Below are 19,344 nucleotides of genomic sequence, written 5' to 3'. Positions count from 1 at the left end.
GCTGGTTTGTGAAAGGGTTTTCTATGTTAGCTTCTCCACTAACCAAGCTGCTTCGGAAAGATGTAAAATTTCAGTGGACAGATAAATACCAGCAAAGTTTTGATGAGTTGAAGAGGTGTTTGACTGAAGCTCCAGTCCTTACTTTACCTACCCCAGGTAAAGAATATACAGTTTATAGTGATGCTTCTCACAATGCGTTAGGCTGTTATTGATGCAAGATCGGAATGTCATTGCTTATGCATCACGCCAGCTGAAACCGCATGAGAGGAACTAACCAACACATGATTTGGAGCTTGCAGCTATTGTTTTTGCTCTGAAGATCTGGAGACACTATTTGTATGGGGAGAAATGCTACATTTACACAGATCACAAGAGCTTGAAGTACTTAGGTACCTAGAAGGAATTGAATTTGAGGCAGAGGAGATGGTTAGAACTGATTAAAGACTATGATTGCTTAATAGACTATTAGCCAGGGAAAGCAAATATGGTGGCTAACGCCTTAAGTCATAAGACTATGGCAAGTCTCAAAGTTTCTCCTTTGTCCATGGTACATGAGTTGAAAGCACAGCATGCCAGTTTGGAGATTGATGATGAGGGACAGACAGTAGTTGCATGGCATGTATAGCCAGTGTTGATTGATTAGATCAGAATGGCTGCTCAGAGTGATGATAAATATCAGAAGCTACTGAAAGAAGTCCAGCAGGGCAAGAAACCTGAATTCTCTGTGAGAGATGATGGTTTACTACTACATCAAGGCAGAATGTGTGTTCCTAATAATGCTAACTTGAGACAGATCATTATGAAGGAAGCACATGAGTCTCCTTTTGCTATGCATCCTGGTGGAACTAAAATGTACAGAGGGCTGAAAGAGCATTACTGGTGGATGGGTATGAAGAAGGATATAGCTGAATTTGTTTCCAAATGCCTAACTTGTCAGCAAGTAAAGGCAGAACATCAAGTTTTAACTGGTTTGTTACATCCATTGCTAGTACCAGAGTGGAAATGGGAACGGATAACTATGAATTTTGTGATGGGACTTCTAAGAATACAGAATTGTCATGATACAGTATGGGTTATAGTTGATAGATTGACCAAGTCTGCTCACTTTTTGCCAGTCTGGATGGACTATAGCCTGGAGAGATTGGCCAGATTGTACATAAATGAGATTATAAGACTGCATGGAGTGCCAGTATCGATTGTATCTGACAGAGAGCCTAGGTTCACTTCTAGATTCTGGGGTACTCTTCAGAGAGCCCTAGGAACTAGATTGAACTTCAGCACAGCATTCCACCCATAGACAGATGGCCAGTCTGATAGGGTAATTCAGATATTGGAGGATATGCTACGGGCTTGTGTGATTGAGTTTGAAGGTAGTTGGGATATACACTTGCCTTTGATTGAGTTTGCTTATAACAATAACTACAAATCAAGCATTGGGATGCATCCATATGAAGCTTTGTATGGCAGAAAGTGCAGAACTCCCCTATGTTGGGATGAAGTAGGTGAAAGAAAGATGATTGGGCCAGAAATTGTTCAGTAGACAGAGGAAAAGATCAGATTGATCAAAGATCAGATTGATCAAAGATCGACTCAAAGCTGCATCAGACCGTCAGAAGTCCTATGTTAATCTGAAGAGAAGAGATACTGAATATGCAGTGGGTGATAAGGTATTCCTCAAAGTTTCTCCTTGGAAGAGGATTATGAGATTTGGCAGAAAGGGGAAACTGAGTCCTCGCTTTATCGGGCCATATGAAGTTCTGGAAAGAGTGGATCCTTTGACATATCGGTTAGCATTACCTCCAGAGCTAGAAAGGATACACTGTGTCTTCCATGTGTCCATGTTAAAGAGTTACAGATCTGACCCATCTCATGTACTATCAGTTGAAGAGATTGAGATAAATCCAGACCTCTCATATGAGGAAGAACCTATAGAAATTCAGGCACATGAGGTGAAGCAGCTGAGAAATAAACAGACACACCTAGTTAAAGTGCTGTGGAACCATCATTCAGGCTAGGAAGCTACTTGGGAACGTGAAGAGGATATGAGGAGACAGCACCCACAACCGTTCAGAGACTAATGCCAGGTAAAATTTTGAGATGAAATTTATTTTAAGGGGGGGAGAATTGTAACACCCCTATGTTCGGTAGTGCGTTCTACTGTTCCGGTGACTAGTGTTGTCCGGGCAACTAGGATGCCTAGAACTATACTTAAATATTGGTGAAGAGACATAAAATAATAAAATAAAAGAAAAGAAAATACAAGAAAAACAAAGGAAAAATAATAGCAATGAAATGTAACCAAGTTAAACGAGCCGAGAACCCTAGCGATGGGTGACCACACCGGGAAGTTGCGGTTTGGACCGTTGACTAGCCCTGGACTGCGGGGAACCCTAGAAAATATTTTTAAGACATAATTAAAGACTTATTGAAGTATAAATATCATTAGAGATATCAAAGAAAAATTAATTATTTAATACAAAGAAAAACGAGAAATCGAGAAAACGACAAAACTCGGTGTTACAAAAAAATTGGGAATGCAACCCGAACAGGGGCATCATAGTTATTTGACACCCCGAGTTATCTTTTGACCTAAATGTACATTAAAAATAAGTGATATTAAACATTGAAAATATCATGAAAATAAGAAATGTGGTACATAAAATAAATAATGAAAGTTTAGTGGCATAATTGCAAATTATGGAACTTAGGATTAATTAACTCATTAATCCAAAGTTAGTGCTCCACTAACCATGAATTATGGGACCTATATAAGCCTTGTGGATAGAATTATTTCTTCATCTTCAACCTCCCAACACCAAGCCGAAGTGAGCCTCCATTGAAACACCATGGCCGAAGCTTCATCACCTTCCATGCACCTCAATTCTGACCACTTTTCACACTAGTTTCCTTCATTAAACCTTGCATACTCAACTTGGGGAAGCTATTAAGAGCAAGAAAGTTAAGTTTTGGTGAGGTTTTGAAGAATTTCAAAAGTGGTAAGTATGTATTTTTAATTATTGTTTCAATAAACTTTGAATGGGTGTTATGGGTAGTTAATTTGTTGAAGAATTTTTGAAGTTTGATAAATTAATGGAGATGTACATTTTGGCAGCCATGGAACTTCACTATGAACAGTTTGTTCTTGCATGTAAATAGTGGTTTGAAGGTTGATTTAAATGTTTAATTGTATTGAAGTTAAATTCCATGTGTAAGGTTTGATTTGGAAACTTGAAAAGTGAAAATGGAAAGTGATGGGTATGTGTAAACTTGTGGTAGCCTCATGAAGAAACTTAAAGTGTTTGAGTTCATGAAATATTGTTGAATTATGTTGTCATTGATGGCAGCATGTGTATATGAATAATTGTTTGAATTTGGATATGTGTATAGTGGTTTGAATTTGAAGATGTAAATAAGGTATGTCTTGTGGTTAATTGTTGTAATTGGACTTGGAAAATTCTGTATTATAGTGTGTATGTTGAGAGTGGTTACAAGCTGCCAAAATGACCAAAAATGTGTTGCTAAATGTGTTAATGTTATGGTACAAACCAGAATTGGCATGGAAGAGTGAACTTGGTAAGCATAGGATGTGTAATTGGTAAAGGATGAACAAATTGTAATAGGGCAGTGTATGTTTTAGCTTAGAACCTTAAGTGTGTGGCTCCAATTGGTATGAGACCAATTGGAGGTGAAACTAGGCACAAAATGTGCCAACTTTCATGAAGGAAGCTTACCAAAATTCTGCCTAGAAGGTGACTTGAAAAATGACCAAATCTGGATTAGTGATTTGAAAACCTGAAAATTGACCATTTGGGCAGTAGTTAGTGTTTTGACCATAACTCACTCAAAACAAGTCCAATTGGCCTAAAATTTTTACCATGAATATTTGAGACATATATCTACAATTCTTATGAAGACACCAAAGCCCACAAATGTCCAGAACCAAGCCAAATAGCTTACACAAGTTCGGGTCCAAAAACTGGCTGAACCAAAAGTGACCTAAAAATGACCTAAAGTTATATTTTTTGGTGCATTCTGTCCAGCATTGGTAAATTGACCATAACTTGGTCTACACAACTCAGAATGACCTGAAATTTTGCCCCGCTTGCAATAAGACATAGACCTACAAGTTTGTAGTTTGGACTGAAACCCGAAAACCGAGGGAACTAGGTCATTCAGCTAGGTGAAATTAGCATATCGAAATCCGGCAAATTACAATAAAATGCAACATACTTGGAAATGAATTTGGTAATATGTACCAATACTAAAAGGCTACAAATGTGACATATTGGTAACATTAAAACATAATTCACCTAGAGTGCATCGAGGGTCAATATCTTAGGTTGACTAAGGAAATAATAGAATTTAATAAGTTAATTATTAAGCTTTATTCTTAGAGACAATTTAAATGAGTACTGAAATACTTCAAATTGTATGTTTCAGTTAGCAAAGACTCAGGAAAAGGAAAGGAAACACTGAGTCAGTGTAACACCCTCCCGGTAGCAACTCCGTACATTCTACTGTTCCGGTGACCGGTGTTGGTCCGGACAGCTAGAACGTTCAGAAAAATATTTAAACTAAAGTCAGGAACCATAATTAACTCAAATATTAATAAGAAAAATTTAGTAAAAATTTTAGAAATAAAATATAACCAAGTTAAATGAGCCGGTGCCCAAGCGATGGGTAACCCAGAGGGAAGTTGCGGCTCTCGCAACTAGGAGCCCTAGACCCGGGGGAAAAATTATAAAATAATTTTTGGGACTCCAGAGAAGGGTTATTGAGGTTCCCATGGCATTAGAATGCTAAGAAAATACCTAGAAAAATTCTTCAATCGGTACAGACAATTTTGACCCGTTAAGCCAAACGGAGGGCATTTTGGTCATTTCGCCTTCAGAGGTGATTTTTGGCCGACTTGTCCAGTTGAGTAAATAATTATTATGACATAAAATATGAATTAATGTTGATGAAAATTAATTTAAAGTTAGTAGAAAATAAAAGAAAAAGAAAATGGAATTAAATTAGATTTATGACATAGGATGACATCATTAAAAAGCTTCCCACCAATTAGAAATTGACAAGCCAATTAAAATGAGATAAATATAACTAAAATGAAGTAAAAAAATAAACACAATTTCTGCAATTCTCTTCCATTTCCCGTAACCCATTTTCCCTTCCACCCAAACCACCATTAAAGCTCCCTTAAGCTTCATTTCCCACTTCAATTCACCTCAAAACCTTATCCTCCCTTCACAAAAAATTATACCCACATCAAGGAGAAGTGTTTGGCAGCCAAGAAAACAAAATAAAGTAGAAGAAAGTGAGGTGTGAACAAGCTTAGAAAATCACCAAAGAGGTTAGTGCCATAACCTTTGCTTTTACATCTTTCTAATCATGAATTTGAGCTAAGTTAAGTTAAAAATTTGACAAAAATTGAATTAATGAAGCATGGTTATATTCCATGAAGTTTTGGCAGCCCTGACATGAGTTAGGGTTAGGAGAAATATTTGGTTTAAAGTGACATATTGCTGCCCCTCTTATAAATTATATGATTAGTATAGCAAATTAGGAGTGGGATGCATGAATTGGAGACTTGGTCAATTAGGGTTAGGGTTTTGGGAGTGAAACTTGGACTTTGCTTATGAAATGGTGAGTGAACATTCTAATGATCAATTAGTGACCATTTGAGGTAAGTTGACCATAATTTGAAGTGAATTAGAGTATTATAAACTGAATTGGTATGCTGCCTAGTGAGGGCAGCAGGGGAGGCTGTGAGTCCAGCCTGTTTGGACTACCATATCTTTGGCTGTGTAGGTTCAATTGGTGTTTGGCCAATTGAAAATGAAACTAGACATATAATGGCACAATTTTGCTGAAGAAACCATGCCCAAAAGGCCAAAGCATGTGGACCAAAAGTTGGCCCCAATCCGGATACCCTGCAAGCAAATTCTGCAGAATGACCAAATGAACAGTAACTGTTCATTTGGCCATAACTCACTGTATAATGGTCCATTTGACCTGAAATTTTTACAACAACAAGATGAGATATAGACAAACAACTTTCATGAAGAAACCTACCCCAAATTATGACCAGAACCTATTCAACAAGGCAGTGGCAGTCACTGTTCATTGTACTGTAGATTTGGTAAATTCTGCAGATTGGAAATCCGGCCAGCTGTGGTTTTTGGACCATATCTGGAGTTACAAAACTCCAAATGGAGTGATTCAAAAAAAGAAATTCAACTAGACAAAATAAGGAACAACTTTCATGTTTAGCATTTCCTCAAATTCCTACTACAACAGTGCTTAATGGAACAGTAAAGTTAGGGTTTAAAAACTGCAAATTCTGCTCTCTTGGATTTAAACTTTGAAATGGATTTGGTGATTAATTCCAACAAGTTTTAAATGCAAAATGTGGTACATTGGGAGTTTTAAAACCAATGCACCTATTTTTTATCCAAAAGTCAACATTTTTGTTGACTAATGAAGTGAATAGTGACACCAAAACTTGAAATTCACAAATTGAAGAATTTTAAAGTATCAAATGCCCTAGTATACCTAACAAGATTGGTTTGGATAGTTTGGCATGCCAATAGGGTTCAGTTAGCAGTACTGCACATGGCATTATGTCATTCTGTGATTTTATGGCTTTTAGCCATTTTGATATTGTGTTGAGACTTGGCCTCGTGCCTAATATTATTTATAGCTTGTTAGCTGTTCTGTTGCACACCGGGAGATGCATATGTGACCGATGGTGTGACGGCCCGAGGTACTAGATACCCAGTGCCATCCGTTTATCCAATCATCCAAAGATAGGTTACTTGGGCAACCAAATGAATGAAAATGGACAAAGTTAAAGAAATTAATGAATATAACAAATACAAAACAAATAAGACATATACATTCAATACATATTTATTTTCTGCTATTTTCTTTTATTTTATTATTGCACCACTAAGCATCATTGCTTAGCGCGTTGCTTTTGCCACGCGTAGGTTCTGGAGATACTGATCGTGAGCCCAGTAGACCGCAGACTGGGTGAGTCCATCCTGCAGCTCTGCATAGTGTCCGTGTCACCTCACCATCTACAGTGCATTGGTAGGACACTAGGCTTCATTTTGGTATTTTGTAATTGATTTTTATTTTCCTTTGTGTAAATGAAACTTATGTAATGTATTTTGATTTTCATGTAAATAATGAAAATTGTGTTGATGAATGGAAAAGTGAATGTTTATCTGTGATTTATACATGATTATCACATGAGACGAATGATTGAGAAATGAAATTGAAAAATGCTGAGATTTTGATATTGGAGTTTGGGATTGATTGAATATGAATATTGAAAGTGTTTTTCACAGGTTCCGAATAACTGTTTTCTCCATTTTTAGCCGGTACTCTGCCGGATTTTCTATAAAATTTTCGGAACCTCAAATAAATTATAATTTCGATAAATGGCTCAAATATATTATATTTCACAAGTTACATTCAAAACCATGATAAAAATTAATTAAGGTATAATAGAGTGTGCCGGTACACCGTGTGACATTGCTTACTCGTGTATACTGTACACGGGTAAGGGGTGTCACAGTCAGAGCCAAGAGACATTTATCAGAGGTTCATGCACAACAGTTACTTCTTTTGAATTTTCAATTGAAATGAATTGTGACAATTTGTCTATTATTGTTTAAATTGTGAAAAATTGTTTGAATGATATTTGATGGATACTTATTGATTGAAAAACATTGTAAATGGTTTGAAACCACAGCTATCATGTATATTGATTGAATTCCTCACTAGTGGGATGAATTGACTTTGAATTCCCTCTCTGGCTAAAGTGTTGAGGTGTGTGCCTGTTGAGGACGAATGGAATGAGTATATTATTGCTAGCTAGCTATGTTATTTCTCACTAGCCATCGGCTTTTGGGATGAATTGAATTCCTCACTAGCCATCGGCTTTTGGGATGAATTGGACTTTGGAACATGATTAAGTTGTGTGTGTGATTTATTGATATATATTGTGATATTGTGAAATGGAGTTTAAATTCTTTATGACATTCACTGTCTTTGAATTTAAATATGGTTTTAAGTATCCACTATTTATATAATTTATGATTTATGTTTTAAAGTTGCATTTTGTTAATGTTGTGCACCACTGAGACATTGGCTTAGCGATAGCTTTTCATTGTTGTCGCAGGTAGACTGACTGACAGGGCAGCAGACTAGGCTGCTAGTGCTTCATTGAGAGTTCATCGGGTACATTGAGTAGACCATATTTTGCATTTTGTATTGTAATGTATGTTCACTGTATGTATATATTATTCTTGGTTTTGAGTAGTTATAAATTAGAATTGTACATTGAAGTTGTAAAATAAATTGTAAATTATTTTAGCTTGTAAAATTTGTGATATATTTCTTTTATCTCAGCTTTTGAAAACACTGGAAAATTATTATGGATTTGAGTTGACAATTGTTGAGAAACTTATTGTGTTGATTGAATATTGGAGTTTGGAGATTAAACAAAATAATTGAAGTGCCTTTTTACAGGTTTTTGAAGAACTGTTTTATTCAAAATACAGATGGCACTCTGCCAAAATTCTTACAGAAATTATTAATTCTTCAAATGTATTAGCTATTTCACTTCAGTTCAAAAATTTTTTTTAACACTTGTAAATAGTGCTCACCACTCTAAAAAGAAGTAAGAAAAGGTTTAAAATCCCTTATAGTGTATTTAATGGGTTATCAGTGGACAAAGTTTGGTAATTCATTAAATATACTACGGGATCATGTTATGGCTTACAGAGGGGTAGGGTGTGACACTCTGTGCCCTATAGTTATAGTTTTTCCTTATCTAGCTAAACGATCCTGCTAAGAGTTTATGCAACACTCTCACTTTAGATAGTTTGTACATTCTACTGTTCCGGTAACTAATGTCTGTCCAGATAGTCAGAATGTCTGAAACTATATTTAAACTAGAGTAAGGAGTCATAAATAACTCAAATACTGATAAAAAAAATTAAGAAAAAATTTAAGAAATGAAATGCAAAGAGGTTAAATGAGCCGAAGCCACGACGATGGGTAACCCTAATGGGAAGCGACTGTGAAGATAGTTGCCGATCCTAGACCTGAAGGGAACCCTGTGAAATAATTTTTGGGACTCCAGTGAAGAGTTATTGAGACTTAGATGACAATAGAATGCCAATAAAATGTAGGAGTGGAAGCATGGATTTAGGGCATTTAAAGCATTGAAATTTCAAAAACCATTCTAGGGTTTCATGCATCATACAAGTGTATTATGGTCCTAATTAATTTTCAATGCTCAATTGTATAATAAACACATTTTAGCATGCTTTAAACTTTCATTTGCCATTTAAGATCGTGAATTAATATTTAATTCACATTAATCCCTAATTAAAAAGGGGATTTTGAGTACTAACCTCTTGATGCACAATTGATGGAATTCCCACTCTTTGGATGCTCTTAGGACCCCAAATGAAGTCCCTCTAGCTTGTCCACCACAAGCTCACAAATGGCAGCCCCTATTTGACTTCCCAAGCCTTTGCCAACCACTTGTAATTAGGGGTTTATGTTTTAGTGAGGTTTAATGGATGTATATAACACTAGAAACCATTTCTAGCTATTTTGATTCAAAGAAAATCGAAGTTTTTCTTCTTAAATTGGATGAGAAAATGAAGAGAAGGGGAGGAGACTTATTGCTGTCCAAGATGGGAAGAAGGAGAGAATATGACTTCTCTTTCTTCGTTTTCCTTTATACACACAAGTCAAAGTTTACTAACTCCTTGCCACATGTCACTACAAGATCCTATCTTGTTCTTGGTTGACTTAATCCCATGGAGCCATGTGTCAAGCTCCATTTAAATCTTAAAAAAGTGGTCTTCCATCATAGGAAGACAAGTGGCAAGCTTGGGTATGTCACCATCTCATGGTGCCACATGTCACCATATATTTTCCAAAAATTATAATTTCTTCTCTTCAAATTAATTAATATCAAATATTAATTAATTGATTAATTAATCTTCATTAATTAATCTCTCACATTTAAATTCATATTTAAACAATTTAGATAAAAATTTAATCTATACTATACATCCAATAATCTAGATTTGGTTTCAAGTCATGCTAGGGACTTTGCAATCCTATTGCAAACCAAACCTAATTAATTAATTAATTAAACTCTTTAATTAATCAATTAAATCACATTTTAATTGGTGATTAACTTGTGTAGATGTATGACTTACTAGGCTCATTACTTATTGGCAATGATAAATGATATTATCCCGTAATATCATTAGAACTATTTCTTACCTCAAATGATTTTTCCAAAATATTTCAGGTACATCATAGACCATGATTGACACCTAGCATAGCATGCCATGGCCACCCAATTAGAAATAAGGAATACCTTAAATGAACCTTTAATCATATGTTACCATGCACTAGAATCTCTTTGTTACAAAATCTCAATTTCGTCTGGAGTCATGGTTAATGTCAAACTCCATTTGCTATGAATATTATGTTCTCTTTTAATTCCAATTCTTGATTAATTAGATTTTCTTATCAGAAACTCTTTTCTGACTAAATCTATCTATCCTGGCCAGGAACTTGAATCATCAAGAATAATTAAATGAACATAGGATTTCATCCCTATTTACTTAGGGTAACGGATTCCATCTTGATCAATTCCTATCTCCATATATAACTAGTAGGAGCCAATACATGCTCATATACCATACACAGTATGAGTATAAAAGCAGTTATCAAACTCAAACCACCTATATACAAGATAACTGTGTTATCTTAGGTCTAAAGATTATATGCACTAATATGATAGATGACAATGCATTGACTAGAGTAAATTCATGTACTTGTCATAAGCGTCACTGGTTCGACCTACTTATCATGTATAAGTGCCTATCATGTTTCTTATGTGGCATGAGACTCACCACTCCATCTTATTTATATCTCATATAAATACTTTGGAACAAACATGATTACAATCTTTCTGGATAAGTCATGTCCTTTGTAAAGTATCCTCGATTGTGAACCAATTTATGATACTTTGTATCGCAAGGGTTTTTGAGGTCGCCGGACAAATTGTCACCGAAATGGGAAAAGTGAGAAGTCGCCACTTTAATTTTGAGGGAAATTAAAGAAAACCATTTGTAAAAATAAAATTAAAAACCACTTCGAAAATAGAGATTCTAGGTTTGGGGTTCGTATACGGGTGGGGAAGGTGTTAGGCACTCCACTTCATCCCTCAACTAAGGTAAACATATTTAATGTTATGCTCTTTATAAATTAAAACTAATAATTAGGGGGTTGAAATGATGATGTTAATCCTTTGTGCGGATAGAAGGAATATTTAATATTTCACCGTTTAGGGTTGCCCAAGAACACGAGTACATGAGATGACCCTTCAGTGATTAGGTGTAATGTATCAGACTTTTGTTGGGGGTTAATTTGCATATTGAAGTTTTGATATTTTAATTTGGATTTAAGTTAAGAGATTTTGGGTAAAAATTCTCTCCTGATCTCTTAATGTATTCCATTAAAAATTTAAGTGGGAGATTTCAGATAAGAACTCTCCTCTGATCTCCACATATTTTATTAAGATTTTGGCCGAGAACTCGGGTAAGAACTCTCCCTCGATCTCTTAGTGTATTATGTTTAAAATTTAAGCAGGAGATTTCAAATAAGAACTCTCCTCCGATCTCCACATATTTTATTAAGATTTTGGCCGAGAATTCGGGTAAGAACTCTCCGCCGATCTCTTAGTGTATTCTGTTTAAAATTTAAATGGGAGATTTCGGATAAGAACTCTCCTTCGATCTCCACATATTTCATTAAAAAATTAGGCTGAGCTCGGGTAAGAACTCTCCCCCGATCTCTTAGTGTATTTTGTTTAAAATTAAGCGGGAGATTTCGGATAAGAACTCTCCTCCGATCTCTACATATTTCGTTAAAAAATTAGGCTGAGCTCAGGTAAGAACTTTCCCTCGTACTCCTTAATATATTGCGTCTAAACGGAGCTCAGGTAAGAACTCTCCCCCGATCTCTTAATGTATTATGTTTAAAAATTAAGCCGAGCTCGGGTAAGAACTCTCCCTCAAACTCTTAATGTGTTTATTAAAATGGCGTTTGTAGGGACTTTGAAACTAAGGATTCAGGTAAAGGGTCCTTCTGGACCCCTTTTATGGGAATAGAGTACCGAAGACACAAGAAACCTATGTAAAGCTTTTCCTAGCCTACAGGACCTTATACCTAGATGGAGGACGAAAGACCGAACTCCTTGCCGATCTTCTGCGTGATCACTTTATCCGAACTCTTTGATTCGGTCTCTTTTTAGTTGCTCGCTCGAGATCTGAGCTTATTTTAATTCTCGATCTATTACGTTATCATCAGGGCTCGTTCCGTGGCTTGACCTCATAACTTATTTGTTTGACCTATTCTTGTTTCCATCCTATCCGACCTATGCTACTCCCATCTTCCTTTGTTATTTTTTATTTTTTAGACCGAAAACTCTCATGTCGAAATACCCCTACCTATATTCTTTTGAGTATTTACAAGTTGCCTATGACTTAAACGTCTATTCTTGAAGGAAACGAAAACTAAATGACAAAAAATGGAATTTGCAAATGAAGTAAAAGAAGACTCAGGAAATAACTCTAGGCCTAGATAATTTATTTTGAGATTTAGTGCTACTGGATATAAAAGAAATTTCAAAAGAAAACTGGAGAAAACAAAACAAGGTTATTCGATAAAAATAACAGTTTAGACACTTACCTGTGGGAAGTTAAGGAGACAGATGAGCTAACTCTAGAATCCATAAATCTTGTAGAGGTGAAAGCTGATAGCCAAAGGACTCAAACTTACCTAGAGTAATGGGAATAGGTCGGAACGAAGTTGAACTTGGAAGGTAATACTAGACACTAGAGCAGTGGGAATGAGGTGAAGTGAAGATGGTTGCATAGAAACTAAAAATGGAAGTTTCAGGACTTAGAGCTCCTTTTGATGAAAATACTTAAGAAATTTGGTTTTTAAAGTTTTTCCACACTTCAAAAGCTCAGAATGGCAAGTAGCAAGACTGAATTAAATTTCAGAGTCTTTCCACTATAATCACCACCACCACCACCTTTTTTTTCGTCCATTCTACAGTATTGCATGCAGTATTTATAGGGAATGGGTGCCCAAAATAAAGGGTTAGGATCTCATTAAGGGAGACAGAGGGTTTAGATTCGAAAGGACATAATCTGATGTCTAAGAATTAAAGAGAATCAAAATGGAGGGTCAGGATTCCGTTCAGAATATCTGTCCTTTCTTCTCTTAATCCAACGGTCTAGGGTCTTGCCTTATAAAATGGATCCAAAGGCTGGGAATAAAAAGCACCGAACTTGTCATCCTCTTTTTGATCCGAGGGCTCCGGATCCATCCTTACGATTATGATCAACAGTGGAGATCGAGATGTACAGGACTGCTTTAACTATTTTGGCGTCTGGCGGCTAGGTGGGCGTCCTTGCAAATGAGATGTGTGGCGAGGATCTGATTGCGCCTGCAGTTCTTTAACTAACTCGGATCTGATGATGAAGAGAGTTAATTGAAAGTTATTTAACCTCTCTACATTCTCCGATCTCTATAGGTCGTCTCTTGTTTCTTTCGATCTCCCCATAATGACCATCCCCTTTTCCGATCTCCATCTCTTGCATCGGGTTCCCTCTTATTTCCCGATCTCTCTCATTCTAGATCTTTCCTCTCTATCTAACTTACATTGGTCAGAGTAATAAATTCTCCAGTTATCGATGCATCCGCTTTGGGTTTCGCATGCAATAAATGCCAAGGCCTTATATATATGTAGCAATAGGAAATCATCTTCACACCTCATTTTTCCTTTTTCAGTTTATTTTTAATGCACCCCTTCCCTAATTCTAGCTTTTCTGGTTATAATTCTAATTATGATGGCTGTTTTGTTCTTTTTTCGACTGTTTCCTTTGGCTCTCACCTGAAAATTTATGACCCCGACAATCGGAGAGCTATGAAAATGTCATATAATGACAGTGAGGGAACCGAACTAATTTATTAATCAAGATTGAAAGTGACGATCGTGCCGATCTCGAATCGGTCTATCGGTACAATCGGTAGACCGATCTCGGATAAGAGGACTGCTAATTTCAATCTTGATCTCGGTGACTGCCTCTTTAAGTTCATTTGGCTTTCAACCGTATCGGGAGTCTCGACTGCAGCATGGTTCTGGTCGATAACATCAGCGATGACTTCGCTCAATATCATGAGAGTCATAGTCACCCTATCTGAGCTACACATCTATCTAATATTTGTGGCTAGCTTTCTGATCAAACACGTCTTTTGATTCATCCACAAGACTAGGCTTTGATACAGACCAGCCTTCTGGGCCTTGGAGTAGTCTTAAGCTAGGTAGATAGCCCAAATGATGTAATCCGATCTTTTAAGATCGCCCAAATGATGTAATTCGATCTTTTGAAAATGAAATGAAATTTTTGTTTGAATATTTTTTTTTTATTGCATTAGTCATTTTTCCGATCTCTGATAAGTGTATCCGATTTGATCCCTAGACGAATCACCATTTGCCGATCTGTGGGTTTGGAAATTCGTTCAATCCGATGACCTTGGCTAACCGATCTCATTCATTCGACTTTTTTATTATGTTTCTGGAACCTTCTTGCGACGTGTCAAGGAGGCAGCCTAGTTCCACTAACCGATGCGTCGCTTGGGACTTCATGAGCATTTAATGCTCAAATGGGTATAAATAGGGGAGAGGTGACTCATTTGCTTCCTTATGTCATTTCAGAGCTTCTCCCTAGCAATTTCAGCACTTCTTCTCGCTTTTTAGAGTTTTCAAGCATCGATCACACTCCGGTAAGGATTTTGATTATCCTCGGTTAATTTTCCTTTCTGTTTTCTGAAAATGAGCGGTACTGAGGGTTAGAGACCTGCAAGCCCACCTTCCGTCCATTTTTTATGGACCTCAAAAGAAGGCGATGTGATTAGATCAAAGTAACGATCCAAAGACACCATCGTTTCGTTATCGTCCGCTACTGATCAAGCAAGGAACCTCTTCGAGAAGGGAAAACCTGCCAGTTGATGAGCTGCCGTCCATCCTAAGAGAAATTGATCTCCAATCCATAAGTCAAGAGTACAATCTGTAGATTGACTCCTTCGAATTGATCAAATACCATGGTGACCATTGGGCTGATCACTTCTTTGATGAAGGCAATCTCATCATAGTATATGAAGACCAGCTGAAGGCCGGGCTTCGTTTTCCCTTGGATGAATTTTATAAGGTCGTCCTAAAGTTCCACCATGTCTCGGTAGCTCAAGTGCATCCGAACTCCTAGTGGACTTTAGTAGCCTTCAGGGGCCTCTGCCGAGCCAAGAGACTGGAGCCCACGGCTAAAGTCTTTGCCGAGCTGCATAGGCTTGCCCAAAGGAAGGATGACGAATTCTGGTTCTTCCAGGCAAAGCCGAACTGCGTGCTTTTTACTGATCTCCCTTCTTCGCTGAAGAATTGGAAGGATCGATTTTTCATCCTTAGGACTAAGGATCGAAATGGTTTTGAAGGGATCCCACGCAATTGGAATTATTTAGTCCCCCAACTCCCTAAGAAGCTCACCTTAAATAAGGACGAAGACGCCATGGTGAAAGAGTTAAAGACTCAAGCGTCCACCCATAAATTCTCGTGCTTAGATGTGGTTATGGCTGAACTGAAGTGGTGGATGATACGGCTGATCACCGATGAAGACTACAAGCTTCAGCTCTCTGACCTCGGTCCTCGTACAATCCATATCTCTAGCCTCTAAATCTTAGCGAACTCACTGATTTCTTCTCTATGCAGGTATGGCAGGTGGCGATGCTTCTAAAGAGAGCCGCAAGGGAAAGAGGAAGGTCTCCCAAAAAGTAAGGGCGATGAAGGAAGCTACTGCTACTGCTGTTCAGACCCCTCAGCGAGATTTGGTAGAAATACCGAGCTCCCTCCCTCGACCTCAAGAACAGTCGGTCTCTGAAGTAGAGGTCGCCGTTTCTCCACCTAGGCAGATTGAATGTCCACCTCCTTCGCCTCCTCCGATTTCTTCCAATGTAGAAGGGGAGTCTTCTGGTCCTACTGTTAGGATGCTTTCCCATGGAGCTCAACTCCTCATCCAATCACTAGAAAGGAATCGTTCCACCCGAGGGAATCCTGGCCTAGCCAAGGTCATGGGCACCTCCATCTGCTTCTAAGAAGATTAGAACAGATTGGTAGAGGAGAGCATCGATGATATTTTAACTCAGACAATGAGTTTGGGCTTGAAGGCTATTGCAAATCAACATGTGATCAGAGAAAAAGCTCATGCCTTAAGGAAGGAGATTCTTAAGGCGGTCCAGGATGCCTCGGCTGCAAAGGCCCAGTTCTCCTCTGCCAATGATTATATCACCAAACTGGAAGATCGAATGAAGCAGTACGAAGAGAAGATAGCCGAAATGGAGCAGGAGCTTGAAGTCTCTAGAGATGATCGATCTGCCAATCTCGCTCATTTTTTTGAGGCACTTCGGGCAAAGGAGGAGGAGCTCCAGGCCAAGGAGGAGGAGCTCCTGGCCAAGGAAGAGGAAAGCACAACAAAAGAGGTTGGGGCATAAGTGAACGCCCATAATAACCTCCTAGACAAGCTAAAGAAGCGTTATCCTGAGGAGGACTTCTCCTGGATGAATAAGCTCATTCCAGAGGCCGAAGAGGAGAGCGATGAGGAGCCTAAGAGAGAGGGAGAGGATGAGAGAAATGACATGTACCCAGGAAGCAGGCTGGGGGAGATCCTTTTGCTGAATGACTTATATATTTTTATTTTGAAATGAATAGGAATCGTTTTTTTGTTCAATTTCTTGATGAGATCGGAAAGCGTCCAAACCAAATTGTCTGAGTATTTATTTGATTGAATGTAGTTTGAACATTAGACTTGAAAGCGACTATTAATCAGAAGATAAGAGATCGAAAAAACATTATACGTGAATTGTGTGCATTGAGCACTTGAGTGTTCTGCCCAATATACTTGCTGGAATTGTGTTTAATATTTATAGAAGTGCTATGCATGAATAATGAAGTAATGAGGGGGAGAAGGAATGTCAAATTGGAAGTGTAAGTGTCTTGTACAGGTTGTGTATTGATGGCAGTACCTAAATTAGGTTATAAGTGCAAAATTGTGGACCCAATTGGTATGAGGCTAATAGGGAGTGAAAATAGACACCAAATAGGCCAACTTTCATGCAGAAATGTTGCCAAAATTCTACCTAGAAACTGACCTTAAAAATGACCAAATCCGGATTAGTGACTTGAAAGCTTGAAAATTGACCATTTGGGCAGCAGTTAGTGTTTTGGCCATAACTCACTCAAAATAGGTCTAATTGACCTGAAATTTTTACCATGAATATTTTAGACATAGATCTACAATTCTTATGAAGACACCAAAGCTCAAAAATGGCCAGAACCAAGCCAAATAGCTTACACAAGTTCAGGTCCAAAAACTGGCCGAACCAAAAGTGATCTAAAAATGACCTAAAGTTATCATTTTGGTACATTCTGTCTAGCATTAGTAAATTGACCATAACTTGGTCTACATAACTCAGAATGACCTGAAATTTTTCCCCGTATGCAATAAGACATAGACCTACAAGTTTGTAGTTTGGACCGAAACCCGAAAACCAAGGGAACTAGGTCGTCCGGCTAGGTCAAAATAGTACACCGAAATCCAGTAAATTACAATAAAATGCAATACACTTGGAAATGAAATTGGTAACATATACCAACACTAAAGGGCTATAAAATGTAATATATTGGTAATATTAGAATTGACTCACTTAGAGTGCATCAAGGGTCAACATTATAAGTTAACTAATGAAATGAATTGAAGGGAATAGTACTAAGAAAATTTAGATATTAGATTTTGTGGTTGGAAACAAATTCATTGAGTACTGAAACACTTTAAATTGTGTGTTTCAGTTGATAAGGATATTAAGAAGCATAAAGAACATTGAGTCAAGGCCTAAAAGGGACTCAAATCAGGTTTTTGCATAACTAGTTTTTAACTGATTTTGTTCTGAATATTTCATATGACTAAATGACATATTTTTCTTATGTATTATGTTTAATAAGCATTGGATTTAATTCAATGATTATAGAAATTGTTATAGTATGTATGAATTTAGCTTTGTGAAATGGTATTTCCACAAGTATTAAGCATTGTTGTGAATTGAATAAATTATGTTTTGAAAAATTGTGATAGAACATGTTTTGAATTGTGCAATTTGCATGGAAAAATGCAAATTTATGATTTGAATTGTGATGAGCATAAAAATTATTGGATATTGAAATTGACTTTGAATCGAATTGTATTGTGATTTATGCTCACTAAAGGATTGTGATATTGTTTTATATCTCACTATAGATGCTTTACTAGGTTATTACCCGTCTCTCTCATTTGTTGAGAAGACAATGGAGTTATTTGTGTTTTGATTTGCATGGTACGAGCACAGGCTTAGATTCTCCTCTTATTAGAGGTTAGATCTAAGTTTTTTATGTTATAGCCCTTGCGGAAGATTCATTATTGTGGTGTGTACTATGCACGATGATTTGACCTCCCCAACCATAGGGAGTTAGAATCCAATTCAACCTCCCCGACCATAGGGAGTTAGAATCACCCCGAAGATGGCCCTTTCGGATTAGTCTTGCATAGTTAGTGAGATAAAGAATGGTTTTCGAGATAAAGAATGGTTATCGAGATAAAGAATGGTTTTTGAATAGTAAAGAATTGTGATTTCAATTATGATTTATGTATAATTGATTTTGTTGGAATTAATCTTTATTTCTAATAAATTGTTGAAATTACCTTAAATGGTTAGTTATGATTTGATAAATTGAATTTCGTGATCAAAGTCATTTTATACAAATGATTTATATTATTGGCAATGAATATTTTGAGTTTTGGAATTTGATGAGTATCCAGATTTCCAAATTATTTGCTATAATTTTTGTTAAGGTATATTGTACTATGTTTTGAGTTATAGTTGTGCACCACTGAGTTCACCACTCAGCGATAGCTTTGTATGCTGTCACAGGTGAAAAGAGCATAGAGCAATTGAGTAAGCTTCTTTGAAGAGATATTCAGATTAGCTCCAGGTATATCATAGGTATACCCATGTACATAAGTTTTGATGTATGCATGTAATAATATGTATGTAAATTATTTGAGCAGTTGTATAAAAACTCTTGTACAATATTTTGGTATGTAATTAAATATAAATTATTGTAAATGAAAATTTGAGATTTCATTTACC

This window comes from Hevea brasiliensis, chromosome 8 (assembly GCF_030052815.1).
Source record: "Hevea brasiliensis isolate MT/VB/25A 57/8 chromosome 8, ASM3005281v1, whole genome shotgun sequence".
NCBI classification, from domain to species: Eukaryota; Viridiplantae; Streptophyta; class Magnoliopsida; order Malpighiales; family Euphorbiaceae; genus Hevea; species Hevea brasiliensis.
The sequence above is the reverse complement of the archived record's forward strand: the minus strand, read 5'-3'. Positions refer to the sequence as shown.